This window comes from Petaurus breviceps, unplaced genomic scaffold, assembly GCF_028583685.1.
Source record: "Petaurus breviceps papuanus isolate PSGF00001 unplaced genomic scaffold, PetGlider_PUasm1.0 91133, whole genome shotgun sequence".
NCBI lineage: Eukaryota > Metazoa > Chordata > Mammalia > Diprotodontia > Petauridae > Petaurus > Petaurus breviceps.
The window spans coordinates 78,667,589-78,679,824 of record NW_027187419.1 but is presented as its reverse complement, the minus strand read 5'-3'; the positions used below and the strand labels follow the sequence as shown (position 1 = coordinate 78,679,824).

The window sequence follows — 12,236 nt, the reverse complement described above, 5'->3', positions numbered from 1 at the left end:
CATATTTCTCCTTCCTGCCTGGGCCTTGGAGCTGGGATTATTCATTTGTGCACTCATCTGTAATTGACCAAGTGTCTACTGTGTGTCTAGCACAGTGTTAGGTGCTAAGGTCCCAAAGACAACAATGAATCAGTCTCTGCCCTTATAAAGTTTATATCAGTATTAAAAATTCTGTATTTGAATACAGATTATTTTACTGTGTGGAGGGGGAACCCAGATAAACAGACCCAAAGTCAAGGGAAGCATCTACTAGCAGAGGAGAGAGAGCAAGGATGTCTTGAGTTCAAATGCAGCATCAGACACTACTGTGTGTGACTGAGCAGATCACTGTACCTCTCCATGTCTCAGTTTCCTCATCTGTAAAATGGGATTAATACAAATAACTGCCTCCCAGGGTTGTAATGAAGATAAAATGACATATTTGTAAAATACTTTGCAAATCTTAAAGTACTATTTAAATGCTAGATATTGTTGTTGTTGTTATTATTTTTGAAGGGGGAGCCCTAACAGCTGGGAAATCAAGAAAGGACTCATGTAGGAGGGGGTGTGGAAGCTAGGTGACCCAGTGAGGTCAGGAAGACCTGAATTCAAGTCAGGCCTCAGACACTTGCTGGCTGTGGAACCCTGGTCAAGTCATTTGATCCTGTTTGCCTCGGTTTCCTCCTCTGTGAAATAGGGATAATAATGGCACCTACCTTCAGGGTTGTTGTGGGGGACTGAAGTAATAAGAAATTGTATACACACACACATAATACAACTAAATAAGGTGTTTTGTAAGCCATAAATGGCAAAAAAAGAGATTCCAAAATGAGAACTCCAAAGAATATTGTAGCAAATTGTAGAGCTCCCAGGCCAAGGAAAAAATATTGCAAGCAGCCAAAAATAAAACAATTCAAGTATCCTGGTGCTACAGTGAGGATAATAAGATTTAGCAGCTTCCACCTTAAGGGATCAGAGAACTTGACATATGATATTCTGGAGGGCAAAGGAATTAGGATTACAACCAAGAATAACCTCCCCAGCAAAACTGAGTGGAAAAAAAAATGTATATTCAACGAGAGGACTTATAAGCATTCTTGATGAAAGGACCAGAGCTGAATAGACAATTTGATTTTCAAAAAATAAACTCAAGAGAAACATAAAAAGGTCAACAGGAAAGGGAAATTATAAGGGACTTAATAAGGTTAAAATGCTTACATTCCTATATGCAAAGTTCTTAAGAACTTTCTTGTTATTAGGGCAGTTAGAAAAAACATACACAGATAGAAGGAACAAGAGTGATTAGAATACGAAGGGATGATATATATCAAAAATAAAAAATTAAGGGGTAAGAGAGGGATGTATTAAGAAAAGGGGAAAGGGAGAGATACAATAAGGTAAATTATCTCACATAAAAGAGGCAAGAAAAAACTTTTATAATGATAGGAGGAAGGGGGAGGCGAGAGGATGTGAGTGAACCTTACTTTTATCAGAATTGACTCAAAGAGGGAAGAGCATACACACTCAATTGGGTATAGAAATCTATCTTACCATACAGAAAAGTAGGAGGGGAAGGGGATAGATAAGTGAGGTTGGAGGGGGTAGTGATAGAAAGGAGGGCATGTTAGAGGAGGCAGAAGTCAGAAGCAAAATGCTTTTGAGGAGGGACAGGATAAGGGAGAGAGAGAATAGAATAAATAAGATGGAAGGAAATACAGTTAGCAATAGCAATTGAGAAAAAATGAAGCAAGTTTCTCTAATAAAGGCCTCATTTCTCAAATACATAGAAAAGTGAGTCAAATTAATAAAAGTAAGAACCATTCCTCAATTGATAAATGATCGGAAGATATGAACAGTTTCCAGAAGTAATCAAAATTAACTATAATCACAAGAAAAAAATATCTTTAACCCACTATTGAGTGGAAAAATGCAAATTATAACAATTATAACCTCTTAGGTTGGCTAATAAGACAGAAAAGGAAAATGACAAATGTTGAAGCAGATGTGGGAAAAATGAGACATTAATGCACCATTGATGGAGTTGTGACCTGATTCAACACTTCTGTAGAGCAATTTGAAACTATGCTCAAAGGCCTATTAAACCCTGCATGCCCTTTGACCTAGCAACACCACAACAACACCAAAACAAAAAAAGAAAAAGAACCTATACATACAAAAATATTTATAGCAGGTTTTTTCTGTTGGTAAAAATTGGAAATTGAGGGGATGCCCATCATTTGCAGTATGACTAAACAAGTATATAATTTTGATGGAATATTGTACTATATGAAATGATGACCAGGATGATCTCAGGAAAGCCTTGAAAAACTTCCGTGAACAAAGTGAAAATACCATTTACAAAGTAATAGAAATATTGTAAAATGATAATCTGTGAATGACTTACCTATTCTCAGGAATACAATGATCCAAGAAAACTCTGAAGGACTTATAATGAAAGATATTATCCATCCCAAGAGAAAGAAGTGATGGTATCTGAATACAGATTGAAGCATACTTTTTTACTTTATTTTTCTTATTTTTTTTTCTTTTGGTCTATGTTTTTATTTACAACATGACTAATATGGAATTTTTTTGCATGTATAACATTATACACATGTACAACCCATATTGAATTGCCTGCCTTCTTAATGAAGGGGTGGGAGGAAAGGAGAAAATTTGGAACTCAAAATTTTTAGAACAATTTCTAACATTGTTTTGCATATAACTGGGGAAAATAAAATGCCAAATAGAACTGTGAATCAACACAGTGGAAATCAATTTGAAATTATTCAAATGAAGTGACTAAAATGTCAAAAAATAAAATAAAATAAAAGGCACACATTGCATCATTCTACTTAAAGTTTTTAGGTCAACTTTTCAGACCACATTTGAAACTATATGTAAGTTATAGAAGGTTAAAATAATACTGTAATTATTTTTTATGATAAAAGCAGAAAAAGGCACTAGTGTTTAATAACAATGACATTAAACTTTGAGATGGAATGTTACAAAAGAAAAATAAAACACCTGGAAAAACTAATTATTTGCCATTGCTTTTTCCCCTGTATCACAGCAATTTATAAATGTTGCTTGTTAAAACAGTACTGCAGTATATCTACTTCACATCAAATGTGAATAGAAAATATTTGGGAGAAAAACTCGTAAATGTTATTTGTAATTGAGAAAAATATGGGAATAGAGGATAAAGAAATCATGTTGTTGTATAATGGTAAGTCACTTGGATACCGGATAGAATTTAGGCTCAGACGATTTAAATGGAAATATAAACATATGAAGAAAACAAATTTCTTTCAGGTATCAAAATTTAATGACAGACATAAGAAAGATGAAGCTTTGTTAATAAGGATTTAATCATATTGTTGTTATCAATACCTAAATATAAGCTAATTAACCAAATGGCTCTCCTTAAGTATACATGTGTATAGCTTCCTTTTTTTCAAAAAGGGGGTTGTTTCCATTGTGTTTTTCTTTTTCTGTTTTCATGGAAACAGATGTGAGTGCGTGTGTGTTTCTTTGTACATGGATTTTTGTGAGGGCACATTTTAAAAAATAGAAAGCAATAGAACTATAATTATATATCACAATTCAAGAAATATTAGGAACTTTGTAAACAACATACTAAAAAAAGTTCAAAAAGTCCTTGTGGTATTCCTTCAAAAAGATTTCTAGATGTAACCTCAGCTTCTAGAGCCTACACACAAGATTCTGGAACCATTAAAGAGAGAGTCATAGTATGTATAGTTCCTGTGGGAAGGGATATTACCTTTTCAATGCTCCCCCTCATGAAGACCATGAATAATGTTACTATATGTTTTAGAGGTAATATAATTTTGGGGAGAAGAAACTGAAGTTGATATTATATACACAAGGAGAATTCCTTTAAATCAAAGTAAGGGTTTTTAGTCCATTGATCTTCATCTAATGAAAAATACTGGGGTTCTTTAATAAACATTATATGTACTATTTTGGGGGGAGCAATTTTGGTTTCCTTGAAGTAGAAGGGAATGACTTTATGTAATGAGCATAATTTGACTATAATTTTTAACTTCATCTGATCTCCAAACAAATGCTGAGGGCTTATTCTAGTGGCCCAAGAAAATATTTCATTCCTCTGGGATCCCCAGAAATGATTCCCTTCAGTGATTAGTATTGTGGGAAAGAAAATAGAAATCAGAATCATTTTGCAACTTCTTGATAGACTAATTCCCCACTTGATATTAGAAGAGTAGAAAGTCCCTGGCCCTGCTAGAGGAAAAATAAAAAACAACAAATGGTCAAGTGGATAGTTTCACTCATTTTTTCAACAACTACTTGTCTCTTGTATGAAATCCTTTAGTTTTGTTTGAAAGACCTGCTTTCCAATTAAAATACCTCTGAAGAGCCACCTCACACCCATCTGATTGGCTAATGACAGGAAAAAGAAAATTAGAAATTCTATAAGGATGTGGAAAAAGAGGGACACTGTATAAATAATACTGTTTATTGGTTGTAATGGGAATGCAAATTTGGAAGATCTTCCCTGCCCCTAGGCTAAAGTTCACCTGAAGCCTGGGGTGGGAGGCTTGTTTTTCAGTAGATACTTTTTGATTGGTCAGTGGGTCCAAAAGGTTGTTACATTCTCTGAGCCAGGAGAAGGCTATATAAGCCCTGATGTGTAGCTTTGTTTTGGGACTCACTTTGAGAAGTGTTCTGTGATTTGATCTGAATTCTGGGAAGCCGTTGTTGAGAGTCCCCTGGCTTTGAAAAACCCAGATGTGGAAACCCAGATGTTGACTGGGTATGGATGTAATGGTTGGACAGTTTGGAAATCTGTCTACTTGATCTGTTTCTGTCTTGATAATTCTGCCTGTATACTTTGAAGTTTGGGGTGCTGACCTTTTCCTCTGAACAAGGTAAATGATATATGTCTGACTGATTAAAGTAAGCTTGTTAACCCATTTTGAGTTGCTTTCCTTTAACAAAGCAGATCCAAGAACCTGTGTGAGCAGCCACTCTGGGGTCGCCGGGGTGCTTGCTGCTACAAAATGGCGTCACGAACAGGATCTGCAGAGTAAAAGGAAAGTATGGGGGCTGGGATAATCATTTGTTTCCCAGTTATGGTAGCTGTGACTCTGTGGAGCCATGGACCAGGAGAGAAGAATGGCCTGCATGCAGACTTCACTGAGCTGAGAGCGGGAATGGTGAGCTGCCTGCATCGGGACCTGGGCAGAAGCCAGGAGTGGCTGCTGCCTGCAGGAGGAGAAGGAGCCCAGGAGTTCGGAATTCAGCCACAGGAAAAGATAAGAACTGAGCAGCAAAGCAGGGGCACTGAATGTGTTTCCTGGCTGCATCCCACAGTTTGGGACCCAGGGGGAGGATGGACTTGTGACTATGGTGGGTGGGATGAAGTGCCTTGGATCCTCAGGGACCCCACCTTGTTGGTTTTGTTGCCCAGCCCCCTCTCTGTACTTGGAAGCAGGGGCTGGAGCTGTGTGAGGGGAAGGACACCGCCCCTCCCCCCTCCAGAGAACTTTATTTGAACTCTTGTTTTGAATTGAAGTGATAATGCTATCTATGTACTTTGTGTTTGTTTAAGGCCCAGTGGCCACTTTGGTAACTTTAGTTCTGTACCTTGAAAATGTGACCTAAGAGATATTTAGTGCTAATTCAAAAGTAAATTGTCTATGCTATGGGCATGAAAGATCTTGGGGCCGAATGTAATGGGAATGCAAATTTGGAAGATCTTCCCTGTCCCTACGCTAAAGTGCACCTGAAGCCTGGGGTGGGAGGCTTGTTTTTCAGTGGATACTTTTTGATTGGCCAGTGGGTCCAAAAGGTTGTTACATTCTCTGAGCCAGGAGAAGGCTATATAAGCCCTGATGTGTAGCTTTGTTTTGGGACTCACTTTGAGAAGTGTTCTGTGATTTGATCTGAATTCTGGGAAGCCATTGTTGAGAGTCCCCCAGCTTTGAAAAACCCAGATGTGGAAACCCAGATGTTGACTGGGTATGGATGTAATGGTTGGACAGTTTGGAAATCTGTCTACTTGATCTGTTTCTGTCTTGATAATTCTGCCTGTATACTTTGAAATTTGGGGTGCTGACCTTTTCCCCTGAACAAGGTAAATGATATATGTCTGACTGATTAAAGTAAGCTTGTTAACGCATTTTGAGTTGCTTTCCTTTAACAAAGCAGATCCAAGAACCTGTGTGAGCAGCCACCCTGGGGACACCGGGGTGCTTGCTGCTACATTGGTGGAATTGTAAACTGTCCAAACATTCTTGAGAATAATTTGTAATTACACTCAAAGGGTGATAAACTCTGCATACTCTTTGACCCAACAATACCACCACTAGGTCTATACCCTAAAGAAATCAAAGACAATGAAGAACCAGTATGTACAAAAATATTCATAGTACTACTACCTTTTGTCATGCCAAACAATTGGAAATTGAGGGAATTCCAATCAATCAAGAAATGGAATAACAAATTATGTTATATGAATGTAATGGAATACCATTATGCTATAAGAAATGATGGGAGAGGTGATTTTAGAAAAAAATACATAGCAATAATTATATGAACTGATGCAAGATAAAGGAGAAGAATCAGATCATTATACATAGCAACAGAAATATTGTATCAATAAACAGTTGTGAAATACTTAGCTATTGTGGTCACTACAATGATCCAAGAAAATTCTGAAACACTCAGGAAGAAAACATACTATCTACATCCAGAGAGAAAACTGATAAACTGTGTGCATGCATACTTAAAAATTATTTTTCTTGCTTTTTTTTTAAGCAACAAAGGTAATTTAGAAATGTTTTGTATTGACTCCACATGTATAATTGATGTCATATTACTTGCCTTCTTAATGGGTGGGGGAGGGCTCTAGGGATGTAGAAAATTGAAAACAAAACATTCTCCAAAATGAATGTTGAAATAAATTAAAAATGATAAAAAAATAAGAACTGTTTTCAAAATTTTAAGAGTATTCAGTCACTTCTCCTTGGCCTTTAAAAATGAATGTTTTCATATATCAATAAAAAAAATCTACTAGTTACTTTCCAAATATTTCCATTTCCTCTTTTGGCAAACCCTCTTCTCTCTCTTTTCTGTGAAATACTGTTGCTGCTGAATGCTGCTGATTGTCTCTGTACTATAAATGGTTCTAAAAAGTTATTTAAACAAAAAGCAACAAACTATACACACACACAGCAGGGGGCTAATGCTGACATTATTGAAACATGTATCATATTAATGCATTTATCTGAATTCAGTTTGACCTCCTATCTTTTATCCAAGTCATTAGATCCCTAGTGATGGGTTCACCTCTATCCAGATGTCCCATTCTGCTAGACTAAGAGAATTCCCAAACAATTTGGTGATAGTAGTGGTGTACTTACAACTTCCTCTGTTCTAGTGAAGTTATCAGACATCTGGGACAGCTGAAGTATGCATTAAGACACAGATTTTACCTATATTAACAACCTCCCATGGTGGCTCTATGTCCTCTTCTGACTCATTGAGGAGTAAGAATTATTTTCTCCAAATTTCTTTTGTCAAAAGGAAGCCAGAGTAAAACACATATAAAGGGAGATTAAAAAGAATGATAATTCAATTATTGATTGTTTATGGCTTTACAAGAAGGACATATTTATCCTGGAAACTGACAGTCATTAATGACTGAACAAATCTGGGACTGCTCATCTTGACTGTTGCAAATATTTCCTCAGATTTTTCTTAGGGAAGGCAGAACACAAAGCCCAGATTGAGAGAACCACATGCTTTGAGAGGTATCTCTTTTCTCTGAAGCATTCCAGAGCAAAGGCTAAGTCTTTACGAACATTCTCTAGTGAAATTAACAGAAGAAATTTAGTTGTGCTGCTGAATCAAATGAGTGAAAGCCAGTGATTGTGAAAGAACTTGTATAAGCCCAACTCTGTCTAGAGGCAAAAAAACCATATTAGCCTGAAGGAGACTTATAGATTACTCTCCTTATAGCAACAGTTCCTGTCATTCAGTAGTTTAGGACATAGCCTGTGGGTCAATTAATCATTCAATAAATATTTATTAAGTGCCTATGACCAAGATCCTTTAGTATATTTATTATATGGCAAATACTATTGTCAGACATCTAAGTAAACTCTCCTTTTGTGTGGTCCCAATGAATAGCAGCCCCAATCCAGACACTGGACAAACTGGACTAAATAGAAAGTGAAAATAATTTAATGAAGTTTGGGGTAATGCTCTCTCTATTTTTTTTTCCTTTGTAAATGTATGTAGTGCATTATCCAAAGGAAGGCTAGAACTATAGTAAAGGTTTTGAAAGAGAGAGAGAGAGAGAGAGAGAATAGAGCCAAGATGGCAGAATAGAAAAGTGCTCAGTCCAGTTCTCCTAAATCTCCCTCCAAACAACTCTAAAATAGTGCCTCAAATTGACTTCTGGAGTGGCAGAACTTACAAAAGGTTGGGTGAAACAATTTTCTAGCCTAAGACAGAAGGTCATCAATAAAGGTCTGCTTCAGCAGGGTAGAGGTGAAACCTAAAGTGCTGGGCAGATCTCTAAGCGCAGGCTTTGATGGCAGCTGCACTGACAGCAGTAGCAGTTTGAGGAGCTCTCTGCCTAAGGACAGTGAAAGAAGGGGTCACTTACAGGGGCAATAAAGTTGTTGGAAGGAGATTGCAAACAGAGACAGAAAGAGAAATTTCATTTAAAGTAACTGCAGACAGTATAAAATATTTGGGAGTTTACTTGCCAAGACAAACTCAAGAACTATATGAATACAATTAAAAACATACTTTTCACACAAAGAAAGTCAAATTTAAAGCACTGGAGAAATATTAATTGCTCATTGGTAGGTGAAGTCAAAATAACAAAAAGGACACTTCTACCTAAATTAATTTACTTACTCAGTGTTATAACAATCAAATTACCAAAAAAAGACTTTTAGATTTTTATTTATTTTCCAAAAGTTGGCACAATTTATTTTGCTACTGTGAAGTTTTCATTTATGATTTCTTGAAATATAGCTCTCAAGAAAACTGGCTTTAAAAACCCATCATGATTCAAATGGAACTACTTGACTACCCTTTTAAAACCTAATTACTCTGGCTTTCAATTAATGGCCAATAACTGCACCCAGTCAACCCTCTTTTGCTCATTCTTTAGATCTTGATGGCTTAGAATGACTGTAAATCACAATTATTTTCTGTTCTGACCAGAAATTCTGAGGGTCTCCCTCTCCCAGATTGATAGTTTCCGATGGTAAACTAGGCCATCTTCTGTCTTCTTACCTAATCCCTAGTCAGTGAATGGGCAGATTTCCTCAGACAAACTGAGACCTGGGAAAGACCTTAATTTGGAAAGGCCAAGGTGACTTTCTACATCCTGGGCAAGAAAAACCAGTTTTCTTGACTCTTTGTCATGCCACTGGACTCTGATAACTCCAGAAGAGAGTGTGTGTCTGATAGACTTTGTAAAGCTCTGCTTCACTTAAATTCATATCATGAGCAAATCAAAATATCACCCTTTCAGGATGTCATTGTGATGTCATGATGTCATTCTTTGAGAATGAAGGATGAACAACAACTTCAAAAACATCAAAGTAAAAGCAAGAGGACCTATATTACCAACAATTATTTATAGCAGATCTTTTTGTGGTGGCAAAGAATTAGAAATTGAGAGGATGCCCATAAATTGAGCGATGACTGAACAAGTTGTAGTATATGATTGTGATAGAACACTATTGTGTTATTAGAAATGATGAGCAAAGGGCGGCCAGGTGGTACAGTGAGTAAGAGCACTGGCCCCAGTGTCTGGAGACCTGGGATTGGTTCCGGCCTCCAATACTCGGCACCCACACAAAAATAATAATAACTGGCCATGTAACCTTGAGCAATTCACTTAACCCTGATTGCTTAAAAAAAAAAAAAGAAATGACGAGCAAGATCCTTTTAGGAAAAAACATGGGAAGATTTACATGATCTGATACAAAGTGAAACGCGCAAAACCAGGAGAATATTGTACATAATAACAGTAATATTTTATGATCATCAACTCTGAATGACTTTTCTATTTTCAGCAATACAATGATTCAAGATAATTCCCAGGGTCTGATGATGAAACATGTTATCCACCTCCAGAAAAAGAACTGATGGAAAGTGAATGCAGATTGAAACATTTTTTTAAAAAAAGCTTTATTATTCAAATTTTTTTGGGGGGGTCTGTGTTTTCTTTTGTAAAATGGATAATATGGAAATGATTTGCATGACTGAACTTGTATAAACTGTATCAAATGGCTTCTCTTCCCAAGGAGTGAGGAGGGAAGTCAGGGAGGGAGAGAATTTGGAACTCAAAATTTTTTTAAAAGAATGCTAAATAAGTTTTACATATAATTAAGAAAAAATAAAATGAAACAATTTGGCAATAAGTTTTATATGTGTGTGTGTTTGTTTTATGTAATTTAGAGTATATGTTGTCAGCATTTTCTGTATTCTGTGTCCTGGTAAATTCAGCTGACCTTTTTCCAGTGGTCAGATCAGTGAAATAAAAAAGGATTAAAATAGTGAGATCTTTTCTGCTGAAAGTTTCAAAGGACAGAGTCTTATCTCTGTGCTTCAATTTCTGCTGAGTTGAGAATATAGAAAGAAAGAAAAATAAGAGGGAAGATGATCTTTCCCCTCTTTGAAGAAATATATGACACTACAAACTAAAGGAAAACTAAATCTGTTATTGAAGTGTAATCTGTCTAATGTTTACTTTCAAATTATGATGGCAGTGTTTTCATGTTTTTATATACTGAATGCTGAAATAGTTAATTTTGGGAGAGTACCGCACCCAGGATTGTTAAAAGTAGAGACTTTGTGGGATTCTAGGGTTTAAGTCAGTTTTCTTCTTATCTTACCTGAATTCAACCTCCACAACTTTGCTTCTACCATTTCTAAAGCATACCTCTCCTTCCTTTGCCCTTACTTTATAGTTTCCTTTCATGAATGTCTTCCTCCCTCAGAATGTTCACTCTTTGAAGGCAAGGCTTGTTTTGCTTGCTTGTATTTGTATCTCCAACATTTAGCACAGTGTCTGACACATACTAAGTACTTAAATGAATGCTTTGTATCTTTCTTCTGTCCCTCCATTTCTTTACCCACCCATCTCTGTTCTCCTTTCTCTTTTCCCTTTCCTTTCTCCCTCTCTCTAATGGACTACAATATGATTATGTGCACTAAGAGATATGTGAAAACTCATTTATATATAAATTTAAATGTGTTTAATTATTGTTATAGCACCATTATATTCCTAATTCTATTATAGGGAATTTATTAAAAGAAGGAATATAAATCCATTTTTTGTCATAACTATCCTTAAAAATATTTGTCACTCCCTTAGCTCTTCTGAGCAACGCAATGATCTAAGACAATCTCAAAAGACTCATGATGTAAAATGCTATCTATACCTAGAGAAAGAACTATGGATTCAGAATGTAGATGAATATATACTATTTTCTCTTTCTTTTGTTGCTTATTTTTCTTTCTCATGGTTTTCCCCTTTTGTTCTGATTCTTCCTTCATAATATGACTAATGTGAATATATGTTTAATATGGTCATACATGGATAGCCTATATCAGATTGCATGACATCTTGAGGAGGAGGGGTGCAGAGGCAGGGGAATTTAGAACTCCAAGTCTTATAAAAGTGAATGTTGAAAACTTAAAATAAATAAAAATAAAAACAAACAAAAAAAAATATTTGTCACTCCTTTTACTATATGAGGAAGGCACAGGAAGCAAGTTTGCTCAAGGTAATTTACATGAAAAATTAAAATAAATTATATGAATATGCATATATAACCAGGGTATCAAGCTCAATTGCTTGACTTGCCTCATTGTTGGAGAATAATTATTTGATTCTACATGCCTTCATGAGTGATCATGTTGCAGATAGACTGAGAGAGCACAGTACAGGCAATAAGTCCTCCAGTTTCTGACTCAGAGAGAAGATACAAAGGGTTCCAGGTTTTCTTTAGGGAGATACACCAGGAGAAAGAGAAAGACTCTAGGAAGAAGTCATCTACAAAGAAGCTGAAGGTGAAAAAAAAATCTATTTTCCCAATCTCTTCCCAACACTGCCCCTCAAGCAAGCATGGAACATTGAGTTATGATGTTACACAAATGGGAATACCATGCAAAGGGTCTTGAGACTGGTGTTATATTGATATAACTGAGGAAATAGGGCCAGTCATATTTCTCTTAAG

The 12,236-nt window shown here is 36.2% G+C and overlaps 1 protein-coding gene across 5 annotated transcripts in view; it reads right to left on the bottom strand.

Annotated features, from left to right (window-relative positions):
• The window catches only part of GALNT13 (polypeptide N-acetylgalactosaminyltransferase 13), an 812,973-nt gene that overhangs the window by 114,410 nt on the left and 686,327 nt on the right, over window positions 1-12,236 (bottom strand). The gene's annotated exons all lie outside the window — the stretch shown is intronic.